We start from the raw sequence: 17,500 nt of genomic DNA, 5'->3' as shown, positions 1-17,500 counted from the left end.
ATAGATCTGATACAATGTTATACACCTTACAATGCAAACACAGCATAGATCTGATACAATGTGATACACCTTACAATGCAAACACAGCATAGATCTGATACAATGTTATACACCTTACAATGCAAACACAGCATAGATCTGATACAATGTTATACACCTTACAATGCAAACACAGCATAGATCTGATACAATGTTATACACCTTACAATGCAAACACAGCATAGATCTGATACAATGTTATACACCTTACAATGCAAACACAGCATAGATCTGATACAATGTGATACACCTTACAATGCAAACACAGCATAGATCTGATACAATGTTATACACCTTACAATGCAAACACAGCATAGATCTGATACAATGTCTGATACACCTTGCAATGCAAACACAGCATAGATCTGATACAATGTTATACACCTTACAATGCAAACACAGCATAGATCTGATACAATGTTATACACCTTATTATGCAAACACAGCATAGATCTGATACAATATTATACACCTTATTATAGATCTGATTATTATTATTATTATTATTATTATTATTATTTATTATTATTGTTACACCTTACAACGCAAACACAGCATGTTGATTGTTACACCTTGCAATGCAAACACAGCATAGATCTGATTGTTGTTGTTGTTGTTGTTGTTGTTAGACTAGTGCTGATTCTTCTTATTATTATTAGTAGTAGCAGTTGTAGCAGTAGTAGTACTAAGAACATAAGAACATAAGAAAGTTTACAAACGAGAGGAGGCCATTCAGCCCATCTTGCTCGTTTGGTTGTTAGTAGCTTATTGATCCCAGAATCTCATCAAGCAGCTTCTTGAAGGATCCCAGGGTGTCAGCTTCAACAACATTACTGGGGAGTTGATTCCAGACCCTCACAATTCTCTGTGTAAAAAAGTGCCTCCTATTTTCTGTTCTGAATGCCCCTTTGTTTAATCTCCATTTGTGACCCCTGGTCCTTGTTTCTTTTTTCAGGTTGAAAAGGTGTCTTGGGTCAACATTGTCAATACCTTTTAGAATTTTGAATGCTTGAATTAGGTCGCTGCGTAGTTTTCTTTGTTCAAGACTGAACAGATTCAATTCTGGTAACAGGGTACTGGGAGACAGTCAACATGGTTTTAGGAAAGGGAGATCGTGCCTAACTAACTTGCTTGATTTTTTTGAGGATGCAACATCCATAATGGATAATTGCAAAGCATATGACATGGTTTATTTTTAGATTTCCAGAAAGCTTTTGACAAAGTCCCGCACAAAAGATTAATTCTCAAACTGAACGCAGTTGGGATTCAAGGAAACACATGTACATGGATTAGGGAGTGGTTAACATGTAGAAAACAGAAAGTACTGATTAGAGGAAAAACCTCAGAATGGAGTGTGGTAACCAGTGGTGTACCACAGGGATCAGTATTAGGTCCTCTGCTATTCCTAATCTACATTAATGATTTAGATTCTGGTATAGTAAGCAAACTTGTTAAATTTGCAGACGACACAAAAGTAGGAGGAGTGGCAAACACTGTTGCAGCAGCAAAGGTCATTCAAAATGATCTAGACAAGATTCAGAACTGGGCAGACACATGGCAAATGACATTTAATAGAGAAAAGTGTAAGGTACTGCACGCAGGAAATAAAAATGTACATTATAAATATCATATGGGAGATATTGAAATTGGAGAAGGAATCTATGAAAAAGACCTAGGAGTTTTTGTTGACTCAGAAATGTCTTCATCTAGACAATGTGGGGAAGCTATAAAAAAGGCTAACAAGATGCTCGGATACATTGTGAAAAGTGTTGAATTTAAAATCAAGGGAAGTAATGTTAAAACTGTACAATGCACTAGTAAGACCTCATCTTGAATATTGTGTGCAGTTCTGGTCACCTCGCTATAAAAAAGATATTGCTGCTCTAGAAAGAGTGCAAAGAAGAGCGACCAGAATTATTCCGGGCTTAAAAGGCATGTCATATGCAGACAGGCTAAAAGAATTGAATCTGTTCAGTCTTGAACAAAGAAGACTACGTGGCGACCTAATTCAAGCATTCAAAATTCTAAAAGGTATTGACAGTGTCGACCCAAGGGACTTTTTCAACCTGAAAAAAGAAACAAGGACCAGGGGTCACAAATGGAGTTTAGAAAAAGGGGCATTCAGAACAGAAAATAGGAGACACTTTTTTACACAGAGAATTGTGAGGGTCTGGAATCAACTCCCCAGTAATGTTGTTGAAGCTGACACCTGGGATCCTTCAAGAAGCTGCTTGATGAGATTTTGGGATCAATAAGCTACTAACAACCAAACGAGCAAGATGGGCCAAATGGCCTCCTCTCGTTTGTAAACTTTCTTATGTTCTTATGTTCTTTTAGCCTGTCTGCATATGACATGCCTTTTAAACCCGGAATAATTCTGGTCGCTCTTCTTTGCACTCTTTCTAGAGCAGCAATATCCTTTTTGTAGTGAGGTGACCAGAACTGAACACAATATTCAAGATGAGGTCTCATTAGTGCATTGTACAGTTTTAACATTACTTCCCTTGATTTAATTCAACACTTTTCACAATGTATCTGAGCATCTTGTTGGCCTTTTTAATAGTTTTCCCACATTGTCTAGATGAAGACATTTCTGAGTTAACAAAAACTCCTAGGTCTTTTTCATAGATTCCTTCTCCAATTTCAGTATCTCCCATATGATATTTATAATGTACATTTTTATTTCCTGCGTGCAGTACCTTACACTTTTCTCTATTAAATGTCATTTGCCATGTGTCTGTCAAGTTCTAAATCTTGTCTAGATCTTTTTGAATGACCTTTGCTGCTGCAACAGTGTTTGCCATGTTTGTTTACTATACCAGAATCTAAATCATTAATGTAGATTAGGAATAGCAGAGGACCTAATACTGATCCCTGTGGTACTCCACTGGTTACCTCACTCCATTCTGAGATGTCTCCTCTAATTAGTACTTTCTGTTTTCTACATGTTGACCACTCCCTAATCCATGTCCATGCATTTCCTTGAATCCCTACTGCATTCAGTTTGAGAATTAATCTTTTATGCAGGATTTGTCCAAATCTTTCTGGAAATCTAAATAAACCATGTCATATGCTTTGCAGTCATCCATTGTCAATGTTGCATCCTCAAAAAAATCAAGCAGTTTAGTTAGACATGATCTCCCGTTTCCTAAAACCATGTTGACTGTCTCCCAGGACCCTGTTACCATATAGGTAATTTTCCATTTTGGATCTTATTATAGTTTCCATAAGTTTGCATATAATAGAAGTCAGGCTTACTGGTCTGTAGTTACCTGGTTCAGTTTTGTTTCCCTTTTTGTGGATCGGTATTACGTTTGTAATTCTCCAGTCTGTCGGTACCACCCTTGTGTCAAGAGATTGCTGCATGATCTTGGTTAGCGGTTTGTAAATAACTTCTTTCATTTCTTTGAGTACTATTGGGAGGATCTCATCTGGCCCAGGGGATTTGTTTATTTTAAGAGCTCCTAGTCCCTTTAACACTTCTGCCTCAGTTATGCTAGTTATTTAAAACTGGATAGGAACTGGATGACATGTGGGGCATGTTGTCAGTATCTTCCTTTGTAAAAACTTGTGAAAAGTAATCATTTAATATATTTGCTATTTTCTTTCTTCATCTATGATTTTGCCATTTGTATCTCTTAAACATTTAACCTCCTCTTTGAATGTTCTCTTGTTGTTATAATATTGGAAAAACTTCTTGGAATTGGTTTTAGCCCCTTTAGCCTTTTTTCTTTCAATTCAACCTTTCCTTGCCTCCGTTTAATAATATTTTATGTGCAGAGAGTGTCTGGAAGAGCCACTGTGAGCTGTAGTTGTTGTTCTGCATTTTATTCAATATATCTGATCTCCCATATAAAACACTTAATCAGCTTTGACTAAACTTGTGGGACACCAGGACATGCTGCCTAAAAAGAGGGCTGTCCTGGGAAAACGGGGTCGGCTGGTACCCTAGCATAGTAGCCTACTACTGCTGATAGTAATACTGTTATAATAATAATAACTTTTAAAAAATATTTTTCAATATTGTATTTTCTATTGTAATACTTGTAAGTCACCTTAGATAAAGGTGTCAGCTAAATTAATACATACTGCTACTATTACTGATTAATTAAATAATAATAATAATAATAATAATAATAATAATAATAATAATAATAATAATAATAATAATAATAAACAAAATGTCTTCTCAGTTCATGACAATTAGTAATGTGTTATAATTAAATCTAATTCTGGATCTTAACTCATAGTTTTATATGATCATATAGATATAGTAATATGTTTTGAGTTGTTCAGACTGGATGAGTGCGGAAACTCTCACAGAGTTACAGTCTTTGCAAATGATGACGTCCCGGATTATTGTGTGATTTTTGCTGTTTTTGTGTCGAAATCCATTTTGGACCGGGTGAGGTAGAGGGATTCCCCCTGTGTGAGAATCAGCTTTGAAAGAAGAGACCTAAAGCTATTTAACCCGTGAAATACCCCAGTTACTTATTCAATCTGTGATACATTTGCGGGATGTGAATAAGAAGCTGGGATGAGAATAGGAAGCTGGGATGAAGCTGGAAATAGGAAGCTGGAATGGAAGCTGAATAGGAAGCTGGAATGAGAATAGGAAACCAACTCTAACATTATACTCTGGACCCTGTTCATCAACAAGTAAGAGCAAAGGGATTCCTATGCATTTTTATTGGTTACATTTTGGGGTGCTGCTGCTCGTGGGGTACGGCTTGCTCACTAAAATCTTTAGTGTTTTTGCAAAGAGGAGACGATAAACTATCTAGGGATACCTCGATATTTAGTGAGCAAGGCGTCTAAGGGGGTAAATGAGGCAAAACCACCGGGTAATATACCGCCATTTCTTTATTTTAAAGAAGGGGCGATTATTTGTTTAAACAGTAGCACTATATTAACTGAGCATGATGAATAATGATTTAAAACACACTGACACAGGACACGCTGCTTTGTCAAGTACACAGCTGGTCAATGAATGGGTGTCAGTAGTTAAGGAATCCAATATGAAAAGGCATTCTGAAACCAAACAAAGAGATTTTGGAAATACGCACCCAGAGGGCTCTGCAGGTAGACGATCACGAGTAGAGGTGTCCTGTTATTGCACCCCGATACTAGCGAAACAACTTCTAAACAACTTCCGCTAGGAAAGCACGTTCAGATCTGATACTTACCCTGTTTTCGGACTTTCTCGTCTTTTTTAATGAATGTATCAGATTTTTCCACCATTATGAAAATAGGATGTGAATGTTTATCCTATGCAGTACATTGGGTCTTGTACATTTTTTTTACTTGTGCAACTTTGCGGTGGACTTCTCATTTTGTCTTGTTCGTCTGAATAGGTTTTTTTTTTTGAGAAATCGATTGTATGTTTCCAGTTTAAGTTTAAAAAAAAAGTTTTAATTAATGTTTACAAAAAAAAAGTATAATTAGTGGTAAATGAACCTGTTTGACGATAGAAAAACGCATCACAATCGATTGCACCTGTACCAAAATCTCACAGCGTACCACTTTCAATATGACAGCATATCACGTTCAATCTGACAGCGTACCACTTTCTAACATTACGCGGGTCAAGCTTTGGTACGCGTCGCACATTGCGGCGATGTGTACCTCTTTATAACACCGCACCGGTACATCCCGTTCCATGGCAGACACCAATCTGTCCGTTTTTAACGCATTTCAGTTTTCATTGCTGTGTCCCCGCGTTTATTTGTTTTAAGCGGCACACTCACATTGTGTAATGGTTTTTTGTGTCTGATCTTTACCCTACTTACAACCACATTGTTGCACAGTTCTCGCTCACAGACTATATATTACAACTTTCTTTCCAATCTGACCCCCTTAAAAAAAACTAGCTGAAGCGCCCTGGTCTGGACTATGCACTGAGGTGACAGCGCTACAGCTATGAAAAGCTAGGGCCGTATGTTTTCGGTTTAACACAAGCGAATGCCGGGTGCTTAAGACGTTAATGGACTTTGCCCGGCGGTACCCGTTTCGTCTGCCAAATGTAATTGGAATGCGTCGAGTCCACCTTAAGACGGTCGCTTCGCCCCTTTGAGTCTTCACACCACTCTGTGGTTTGTAATCCTGGCTAGTTTCCTGTTAAAAAAACAAGCGTGTCTTTTATTCGTGCAGCTATAGGCGTGCTCGCACAGCCAGACGCCGACGCTACACCGCGGTTCACCGCGCTTTACTACCTTAAGAGAAGCACCTCAGTCTACCTCAACCTGCGCCTCTGTGCCTGGTGTAACGCGTCGCAATGAAGAAGGAAGCGCCGCCTCCGAAACGCCAGAGTATCGCTTCTTGAAGACACGGAGAGCGCTTCTCTAAGGAGCTGACAGGTACATATTGTCCGATAATAGATCAATAGACAAACGCATTCGTTATTTGGTGTGCGTGTGTGTGCGTGTGTGTGTGTGTGTGTGTGTGTGTGCGCACCAGTTCTGTTTTAAGCGTGCTCCGTCTCCCAACGCCACGCAAAACCAAAAGAAATGGACACGTAAATGAACATACTTAGTCGAAAATCGAGTAAACAAAAGGGTTTTCTTCAAAACTTGCAGTAGAAAGGATCTGCGTATATCTCAATAAAAGTCAGAAACTATTAATTCTTTCAGATAAGGTAAGCGTATTATTCTGGTGGTCAATACAGATTGCATTTCGTCATCTAGGAAGTCAGATGCGGGTGTGTGAGCGACTGCTGCTGTATTAAACAAATCCGACAAAAGTGCAATATTGACAGGCAAGCAGGGAAACGCCAAAGCGCTGCAAGGCGAGTGCTGTAACTTTGTATTCCTGCTAAATCTCTCGCTCTGCTAACACGGCGCTGCGTGTGTCGCTGTCCCACAGCTGTGAGAGGGAGTGGCCTGCAGGCACTGGACCGCAACAGAAACACAGTCTCTGAAACTGAACTGCGATGCATCGCGTACCCTGAAGTGCACGGTGCAGCCGCTGAGGGACAGCGGAGACTGCGAGAGGAGCGGCACACGAAGCGCAGCCGAGGAGAATTAAGAGAGGCTCGGAGGAACTAAACAAGACAGAAAACTCCTGGGAACGCAAGCAAGACCAAGAACTCCGCCGCGGAACTGCAGCTCCCTCATTACAACTTTCTGGTGAGTTACATTATACTAGTCCCTAAATGATTATTATTATTATTGTTATTACAATACTATTCACGATGCTTGTACATTTCTGAATTGTGTAATCTTACTGCGTTGTTTTTGTGCGTAAAATCCACGTACGTTTTCAGTCAAGCACAATGTTAGGTCGAGGGTGTGTGATGGGATGTTGTTTAATGTTTGCACTCGGATCCTGTGTGTTTACTTGCAGGGTTATTGTGCTTAATGAACAGTGTTATGCGGGTTTGGTATGTTCGGTCCAATCTTTTTTTTATATAACATTTTTTGAAAATGTGAAACAGTTTGTGTGACCTCGAGGGAATTCGAGAAGTTCCTGCGGAAACTCTGAGCAAACACTGACTGAAGAGAGGTGCGACCCCGCCGTGCGCCAAAAGCTCCGCATTTTAGTATTGAGACAATTAAAAGAAATCTACATGAACATCATTTAGATATTTAATCTAACATCATGTAATTAAAGAAAATGCTAGATGATATTGCAACAGTCTACCGGAAGCTATCATAGTAGTACAGTATCTCTTGTTAAATTTGGAAAAGTCACAATTTCCCATTTTTGTCAGTTTTTCGTTTATGGAAAACTATAAAGAGGTGTGCAATTCAATATGTTAACGTGGCATTGTTCAATTTATTTGACTTTTTGGAGGAACATTAATTAATTCCATATGAATTAACTAAAACTGAAGTACTGTGCCGTAAGTAATGTGTTAGACATCCTATTTTTAATACATTTACAGTACAATACTGTTTTGGTTACTTATACACACGCGTTATGAGAGCATATCACTGGTTTATAGTGGATCCTGTTCTGTTCCAGGACTCGATTCCCGGAAAGCGTGTGATCCAGTTGGAGCTGGAGTCGGGTTGCGGTTTCAATGGGATTCAAGCGCGGGTTCAGGAGCGGGTTTGCCGAATATCAGACTCGGCGGACCGCGCATAGGGAGAGATGGACTCTCTTCCCCCAGCGTTTTGTATACGTGAGACGGATAGACAGTCAAGAATACCGGTGCCATGTTAGATATTAATACACAAAAATACATTTTAAAAAATGACGGTTACTGCAAGCAGAATAATAGAGGATCGACTCTCCAAACCGCGATTCAATCATAGCGAATACAATATTGATTCCAGTGTCATTGTCACGGTCCGTTTATATTTACTTGTCATTGTGCGTGGGGTTTATTTGGGGGGTGGGGTTTTGCGTTTTTTCTTTGTTTGTAGGATGCTTTGTCGGCTCCCTCACGATTACACATTCTGATTGCAAAGGGTTCCCCAAAACACCGAACATCCACCCCTGGCTGTTCAGAGAGATCACCAAGATAAGATCTCAGAGCAGGGGGTGGAACAGCCAATGGTTGGAGTAGCAAAGCAGGGGGGGTTACTGCTCCATAATTACACCCCCCAGGCCTCCCGATTGAATGCAGATGTCTGTCTTGTGTGGAATTTCGCCAGCAAGGCAAGACTCACAGACCCTAGACTGGCCCTAATCGGAAACACGTTTACTGTGTGGAGGCTTTGAAAGCAGGGATTAGAAACTCAGGCTAGCTCAGCTGCTGCTGCACCCAGTCTTGGGGTTCAGAACTCCCCTCAATGAAGCTTTTAGGAGCTGCTGGGACCCAGCGTGGTTCAAACGTCTGTGCATTGTAACCGGGTTGGAAGGCCACCGGTGGTCCTACAGCTGACAACTGACTGTGACCTGGGAAGCTCCGGCACCTTCACCTGTTGCTCTGTATCCTGGACGCTCTTACGAACTGCAGATGTGGCGGTTACCGACGGAGCCTTCGCGACTCTTTCGCCTCAGTACTCCTGTCGGAGCAGAGCATCGGGTGAACCCAACGTCCTCACGATAGTTCAGGCTGAATTGCTAGGTGGTGCTATATAAAGATATTATTATTTGAAAAACTTAATGGCTAATTAACATAAAGCACAGCACTGCCAGTTAAGAGCAGTCTGCAAATCTAGAGATAATTTACAGAAACAAACTAAGACTATAAAAAAAAAGTGTGCTTGCTCAAATATTCTTCATGAAAGTGTGCGCACTTAAATATTCTTTGTGAAAGTGTGCGCACTTAAATATTCTTTGTGAAAGTGTGCGCACTTAAATATTCTTCGTGAAAGTGTGCGCACTTAAATATTCTTTGTGAAAGTGTGCGCACTTAAATATTCTTTGTGAAAGTGTGCACACTTAAATATTCTTTGTGAAAGTGTGCGCACTTAAATATTCTTTGTGAAAGTGTGCACACTTAAATGTTGCCCAGAGGCATATTGGTGGTTGGTTATGTATCGTCATGTGAAACAATAGTTAAGTACAGTTAAAACTACAAAGCGGTGTGTCATTCAATATGTTAACATAACATTGTTCAGCAGGGCATTTTCATTCGACTTTATGAAGCAAAACTGGTTTATTCTGTAGGGTGATGCAACACTTTTGCCCAGAGCTCTACAAGGCCTCTTGTTACACAAACACTGCAGCTTTCCTCTGCGCAGAAACACTAGCAACAAGGCCCCAGAGACAGGCTTTCCTCTGCGCAGAAACACTAGCAAACCCCAGAGACAGGCTTTCCTCTGCGCAGAAACACTAGCAAACCCCAGAGACAGGCTTTCCTCTGCGCAGAAACACTAGCAAACCCCAGAGACAGGCTTTCCTCTGCGCAGAAACACTAGCAAACCCCAGAGACGGGCTTTCCTCTGCGCAGAAACACTAGCAAACCCCACAGACAGGCTTTCCTCTGCGCAGAAACACTAGCAAACCCCAGAGACAGGCTTTCCTCTGCGCAGAAACACTAGCAAACCCCAGAGACGGGCTTTCCTCTGCGCAGAAACACTAGCAAACCCCAGAGACTGCAGCTGACTCTCCTACCATGGTTTCACCCCTCAAAGCAAACAGGCCTGCTCTGGTTTGCACTGGCCTAGCAGATAGGGGAGGGGTAACAGACTGCCGGGGGCTCTTTACTAAATCATGGTTTCTACATGCTGGTAAGAGTTAAGAGGAAACATCTGATAAAAGCAGCATAGGCTTATAAGGCAGTGTAAAACAACAACAACAAAACGTTTTAACTGCGGCACATTTTCAAAGAAACCGGTTGGGGTTGCTCTTGGGCGCGAACTTTACGGGAGTGACGCGTCTTTGGATCGTTTCTCCTGCCTTTTAGGGTCTCTGTCCGAAGGACGCAACTCTTTGTCTTTCCCCTACCGCCCGGTTGATGTCCTCTTGTGCGCTCCTATCCTTTTTTGCTTCACTGCAGTTTCGGGGCTCCTTGTCAAGAAAAAACCTTTTCTCCGCTTCATGTCTTCTCCTTTAAGTTTATCCAGCTTATCTTTCTGACCCTTATCCCTTCTCCGGACTCTCCTCTCCCTCGTGATCGGTTCCAATTCTCTGATACTTTTGCAAAAGGTCTTTGGTTGCTTACTCTTTTTCGAATCTTTTCCTTTCCTTTTTTCCTTGCTCCTTTTTCCTTCTGGTATCATTTTTCTTTCTTTTTGCTTCTTCTCTCTTATTTGCTTTCCTTTCTCATTTCCCTTTACTAGTCGTTCTTCGTCTAAGTTCTGTTCCGTCTCTTAAGAGAAGAAAGTGAAAAAAAAAAAAAGACCTTCTCTCTTCTTTTCTCAGAAAAAAACTCTTCTTTCTCTCTCTCTCTTTCTTCTCCTTTTTCTTCTTTTTTCCTCCTTTCTTTTTTTCTCTCTGTTTCTTTCAGTATCATTTCTTTTTCTCTTTCCCCCTTCCCTTTTTAATCTTTTCCCGCTCCTCTTTTCTTTTTTTTCTTTTTCTCGAAGACTCTTCTGAACAGTCTTCCTCCTTCTTCTTCTTTTAGATACAGGGTCTTCCTTCTTTCGTTTCTTTTACATCTCTTCTCTCTCATCTTTTGTTTGGGGATTCTCGTCCGAACAGTAGAGACGCGAATTTGTGGATCGTTGGGGTCCTTTCCCGGCGGGTTTATCTAGTCTCGAATTCCTTTACACGCGAATTGGATGACGGCGTTAGTTGTGATCGTGATACTTGTCCCCCGAGGGTCAGTCGTCTGGATTCTTTGTGTATACAGTCTACTAGGGAGTCCGTGGTTATGGTGAGGATGCGGTACCGTAATGTGCATGATGGTATGTTGGGTTGTTTGGGGTCTGTTTGTCCCGCAGCTTCAGTTGGTGGTCGTGTCTGGAGGTTATCTTGTCTGTCAAGTAGACCGGAGTTCAAAAAATAGTGAAACTTCATATCCACAATACCCACCCACCATATCTGTTTTTACATGACTTTTCCTCTTGAGCGCGATTTCACTCACATTTATCTAACAAAAAAAAACCCGCGAAACCAACGTTTGAGCATGTTTGGTAGCTTGGTCTCGTCTAAAGTTTTCACCACGATGACCGCGACCATGTCTCATTCCCTTTGTAGACTATTTTCTCGCCGTCCCCCGAAATATTCTGAACATCAGGGGCCGCGGTTTGTCCAAAGCCAACTCAAAAACATGCGAAAAAAAAAAAAAACAAAAAGAAAAAAAACCAAAAAAAAAAGAAAAAAAAAAAAACAAAAAGGGTCCCGCCCAGGTTGGACGCAGTTTTGTAATAGTTCTTTTGGACAGCTCGTCCCGTTTGTGAGAAGATCGAAACTGTCAAAAGTAAGATTCTGTTTGAGAGTCCTACTGCGTCTGGTCACAAAGTCCTTCGGGGAAGAGAGAAAGCACGAACGCGTCTTACGGATACAAGTTGTTTGGGGATTTTCTGTCACGTACTGCTTTCCCCTGTTATCTTAGTACCCCTGTCATGAATAGGTTTCGGAGCGTACCGGTCATCGAATATTGTTTAGGACCGTGTGTGTCCATTATATAGTCGGAGAACAGTACGAAATGTACCCTCGGTACCGTAAAGTCGACTGATTGTCATTTGTGTTTATGCGGAGACAGTTCTACAATCATTATATGGTCGGGTCGGACCGTGCTGGTAATTATATGTTCCGGACCGTTACTGTCATTACGGATCTCGGAACCGAACAGTAATTATATGTCGGAACCGACGACAGTAATTATATATGTAGGAGTCATACGATTTCGTGTCGGACCATACTGTCAGTTCCTGTAGTCGGGACCGTACAAGTCATTATATTGTAGTAGGACCGTAGCAGTCATGGATTGGTTAGGGTCAGGGACGACAGTGCTGTAATTATATAGCCGGACCGTACTGTGATTATGTGTCGGACGGACGTCCATTCGCAATTCTCCTTCGGTCCGTACCAGTAATGTATAAGCTGCATGTTCGTCCGTAGGCCGAACAGTCATATATGTCGGACCGTCGGCATAATATGTCAGATTTGGGTCGATGTGCCCCGTATATCAGTGTGTAACAAGTCAATGCTACTACTTTTGCAACGTCCACTCGTACTGATATAGTGGTCGTTACGTGGTCTTGCTTCGGGATGACTTAAGCCGTAGTGTTAAATTATATTGATCGTTTTGTAGTTCACACTTGACGACTATCTCGACTGCGCCCTGTTGGGGGGGTCTCTGGCGGGGGGGGGTAGGTTGCGAGGGATCGAGGTTTTTTGCCGAGGTAGGTTATCGACAACGATTTATACTCCTTATGGTTCAACGACACTATTACCAGTTCGCCCTGAGTGTCTTGTTGTCCTTCGAGATTTTCCTACTGTGGCTGGGGGGGGAGTCTTTTGCTTACTGGTGGGGGGGGATATACAGCCTGGCATGTCAGTAATATACAGTCTGGCATGTCAGTAATATACAGCCTGGCATGTCAGTAATATACAGCCTGGCATGTCAGTAATATACAGCCTGGCACGACAGTAATATACAGCCTGGCATGACAGTAATATACAGCCTGGCATGACAGTAATATACAGCCTGGCATGACAGTAATATACAGCCTGGCATGACAGTAATATACAGTCTGGCATGACAGTAATATACAGCCTGGCATGACAGTAATATACAGCCTGGCATGTCAGTAATATACAGCCTGGCATGACAGTAATATACAGCTAAACCTCATTCACAATTTTCAGTGTGATGAAAACGTTGATGATCCTGACATATATCAACAGCATGCACAGAACGAAGTAGAAATGAAATGTTGAATCACAATTTAATATGAAAGTGAAAAAATGTAAGTGTGACATGCTGATAGACGGCTGTACGGACAGACCGCCCCCCCTAATCCCCAGACTCTGCTCCTCTCAATAGCCTGTGCTAAATAATGAGAATACCAAGTGTTGTGACAATGGGGTGAGCGGTTCCTCAGATAAAAGGAGAAAGGAAGTGTGACACATGACCCCCTCCACTGTAGGGAATGAAAAAAAAAAAGCAAAAACCTTTGTGCTATAAAAGTTAATTTTACAGAAACCTAAATAGGCACAGAGACCAGTTTATTACACTACAGAGGTGGAAATAAGACTCCCATTGCATCTCTAGGAACCATTAACTAGTTGTCGTCACCGTACAGTATGTCAGATGCACACCGAATTAGGTTGTCATGGATGTCCGAACGCTATTGTGTTTCATGTCTTCTAATGGTATTAGCGTCCGAAACACCATAATTTGGCTTACACTGACAACAATTATATTACACTTGCCAGATGCAAAACCAGAAGTGAGTAAAACTCCTGAACTCTTGATTGAATGGCATATATTCTCAGGTTCAACTTTCCAGGTGAATCGACAAATTTGAAATAACCACCACTAACCTACGGAGAACCCCTAGAGTTAGCCTAACAAAGATAACGTATCTAAGGTTCAGTGTTTTGATCCAGTGTAGTTCCAAAAATTGTCGTGACTAATTGCTAGACAGTGTTTCGAGAGTCCACACCAGGGAATAATGTTTGACTAGCTCCTAAGTCCTTCATCAAGTCTGACATCTGACGTCACCCTCGATTATAACTTGCGTCACCTATATAGTCGCACCTAAAGAAGTGGTTAGACTATTTCGCTCGATTTTTACGAAATCTGGTATAAACGTACACCATGTTAGACCCACCCACTCTTGTTTCCCAGTGGACAGTCACATAGACGACGGACCCCCGCGTGCGGACAGTATAATGAATTGAGAAACTCTTCACGAAGAGGGTGGACTTAATTCTTAGATCTCGTGACTCCTCACAGACAGACTCTGAAGACTGTCGTAAGACAAAAAAGAGCTTCTCCGGGCGAACAGGCTAGTCTACTGGATTGTGGTGAAACTGCACACGGACTCGAAGCCTCGGACACCTCCAGAACAAGATATAGAGTGGATCATAGTCCAGGGGAGTCTGGCTGTCTGACTTTATTACTGTAGAGTTCTGCTTCTAACAGGGATGGCAATAAGATTCCTATTGCACAGCAGTTTCACCCATCCAGGTTTTCGGTAGCGTTACGAATTTTGCAGTAACATTAATTAAGCGGTTATCACGTCAGTGCTTTAGGTGACTTTAATCAGCTAGGGTTACGTCTTTCCCAAAGAATAATTAAGCGTGACGTAATATCGTGAATTTTAGTCCTTACCCAGCTGCTGCAGTCACGCACCCTACAGCATATACGTTACGTAGGGTCTTTCGAGTCACGAAAGCACTCACGTGAACGGGAAGGGTGCACTACTTCGAACGATTCAACTAAAGACAAATCGTGTTTGCAACGTACAACATCTTAGACCACATTGCCACCGAACCATTGTGTACAGTCAGCACGGACCTATCCTGACACTGGCATTGCTAAATATATATATAAATTATTCACGAGTAAGTGTCACACTCACATTCCTAAATATCTATAGTACATCCCCCACACCCTGTCAATCATGTCTGTCTGTCTGTCTGTCACACTTCTGTTATTTTTTCATTAGAGAACCCCTTGTCAGATTCAGATGAACATTCTTTAGCTCCACATCTGATAAGAATTCTGTCCTGGTTTGCTATCAGCTGTCATCTCTCACTTGCTTAAAAAGCTTATCAGGAGCACCCCTTATCTCATGCGAAAAGCATCGCGATTTTAGACACAAAACAGCACTGAATTAGCCAATCGCAATGCATTAAAAACGTCACTGAATTAGCCAATCGCAATGCATTAAAAATGTCACTGAATTAGCCAATCACAATGCATTAAAAACGTCACTGAATTAGCAAATCGCAATGCATTAAAAACGTCACTGAATTAGCAAATCGCAATGCATTAAAAACGTCACTGAGTTAGCCAATCGCAATGCATTCCCAGAAAGCAGTGCTTTGGTGCCCTAGGACGTGTGAGTGTAACAGCGTGAGTGTGAGTGTAACAGTGTGAGTGTGAGTGTAACAGTGTGAGTGTAACAGTGTGAGTGTGAGTGTAACAGTGTGAGTGTGAGTGTAACAGTGTGAGTGTAACAGCATGAGTGTAACAGTGTGAGTGTGAGTGTAACAGTGTGAGTGTAACAGCGTGAGTGTAACAGTGTGAGTGTGAGTGTAACAGTGTGAGTGTAACAGTGTGAGTGTGAGTGTGAGTGTAACAGTGTGAGTGTAACAGCGTGAGTGTAACAGTGTGAGTGTGAGTGTAACAGCGTGAGTTTAACAGTGTGAGTGTAACAGTGTGAGTGTGAGTGTAACAGCGTGAGTGTAACAGTGTGAGTGTGAGTGTAACAGAGTGAGTGTAACAGTGCGAGTGTGAGTGTAACAGTGTGAGTGTAACAGTGTGAGTGTAACAGCGTGAGTGTGAGTGTAACAGTGTGAGTGTGAGTGTAACAGCGTGAGTGTAACAGTGTGAGTGTGAGTGTAAGTGTAACAGTATGAGTGTAACAGTGTGAGTGTTAGTGTGAGTGTAACAGCGTGAGTGTAACAGTGTGAGTGTGAGTGTAACAGTGTGAGTGTAACAGATCTCCTGCAAGGAGGGCATGGGCACGAGGGCTTGCTGTACGGTAGAATCAGATGAATCATGATTTACAATGAAGCCCGTCACATTGAGGCCTGTACAGTGAGTTGGAGGTTATGGGAGGATTGTGTTCCCTAACATTCCCAGAGCATTAGGGAACATTAGCTGTGTGTGTGTGTGTGTGTGTGTGTGTGTTTAACCAAGGCAGGAAGAGCATTCTCTCTGTGCATTCGCTCCTGTGGTCATGGAAAGCACAGAGTGGTTCAGCTGGGGGGTTGCAATGCTTAACAAACATTGTACAATGCTTCTCTCTCTCTCTCTCTCTCTCTCTCTCTCTCTCTCTCTCTCTCTCTCTCTCTGTACTCTCTCTCTCTCTGACTCTCAGTTCAATGGTACTAACCCTAACCCTAACCCTTATACTGGAGTGAGTCGGACTCACTGCTCTTTAGGTGCATCTAGAATGTGAGTGCTCTTTACTTAATATTTCTAAGTGTTGGGCAGCGGCCTCATTCTGCCCTGCATGTGTGATTTGGTGTTTTTATTTGCACCCCTAGTATGTTTTCAGTTCTGAGTTCAGCATGCAGGTTTTCCATTGGGTGTTCGTCCCATTTAGTGTAATGCTGTTGACTGCGTGGACCCCATACCTCACTACCTCACAGTGCAATGGGCTGGAGGATGCTGTCAGTTCATTTTAGCCATATTTTGACAGGTATATTAATTTTATAGAATCTTCTTTTGATGGCTCAGAAAGCTCTTCTGGCTTTTTCCTTTAGTGCATTTCCTGCCAGTTAGAGCTCCCTGGTGCACTGACAGTCAGGTCCAGGGAAGTCTAGTTTGTGGCGTGTTTTAGGGTGGTGTTACCTAGAGTGACGTGGTGTCTGTTTCCGTGAGATCTGGCCTTGTTTTGAAATATAATTCTATTGGTCATTTTAAGGTTTACTGTCAAGGCCCAGGACTGACAGTGCTGCTCCAGCAGAGCCAGGCTCTGCTGCAGCCCCTGCTCTGCGGCAACAGCAGGACCAGATCATCTGCGTAGAGCAGGAACTTGACTTCTGTGTCGTGTAGAGTGAAGCCAGGGGCTGCAGACAGTGCCAGCATCATTGCTAACTCATTGATGTAAATATTGAACAGTGTTGGGCTCAGACTGCAGCCCTGTCTCACCCCCTACAGAGGTACAGAGGGGTCTGTTTAAATACATGGCTGTTTCCCTGAGAGTTTGCACAGTCAGGCTCTGAGCCTGTCCTGGCACTGAAATCCCCATAGAGCAGCACATTTCCCTGGGCGTGGAAGAGGCTGATCTCTGTGTGGAGGGGGGTAAAATACTCTTCACTATAATAGGGGGGTTCAGAAGGGGGGTGTATGCTGCCCACAGGTATATGTAATTTTCACACTGGGTTATTCCCATGTTAATTTTGAGCCATGTGTGTGTTTGACCCTGTTTTATCAGGCTGATTTAGTTGGTGAGCTCCCCTCTGTACCACACTATAATTCCCCCTGAGTTTAATAGAG

General features: G+C 42.1%; 1 protein-coding gene across 6 annotated transcripts in view; it reads left to right on the top strand.

The window, feature by feature from the left end:
* Window positions 1–6,183: 6,183 nt before the first annotated feature.
* si:dkey-240h12.4 (death-associated protein kinase 2) overlaps window positions 6,184–17,500 on the top strand; it is a 38,733-nt gene continuing 27,416 nt past the window's right edge. For 4 of the 6 annotated variants that reach the window (XR_005948262.1, XR_005948263.1, XM_041239097.1 and 1 more), the window contains exons 1-2: window positions 6,187–6,395; window positions 6,901–7,163. The gene's annotated coding sequence lies outside the window, so the exon portion shown is untranslated. Of the gene's footprint in view, window positions 6,396–6,900; window positions 7,164–17,500 lie in introns of all 6 variants that reach the window. The other 2 variants (XM_041239095.1, XM_041239096.1) reach the window with 2 other exon arrangements.

Source organism: Polyodon spathula, chromosome 51 (assembly GCF_017654505.1).
Source record: "Polyodon spathula isolate WHYD16114869_AA chromosome 51, ASM1765450v1, whole genome shotgun sequence".
Lineage (NCBI taxonomy): Eukaryota > Metazoa > Chordata > Actinopteri > Acipenseriformes > Polyodontidae > Polyodon > Polyodon spathula.
This window is presented reverse-complemented; position numbering and strand designations above follow the sequence as displayed.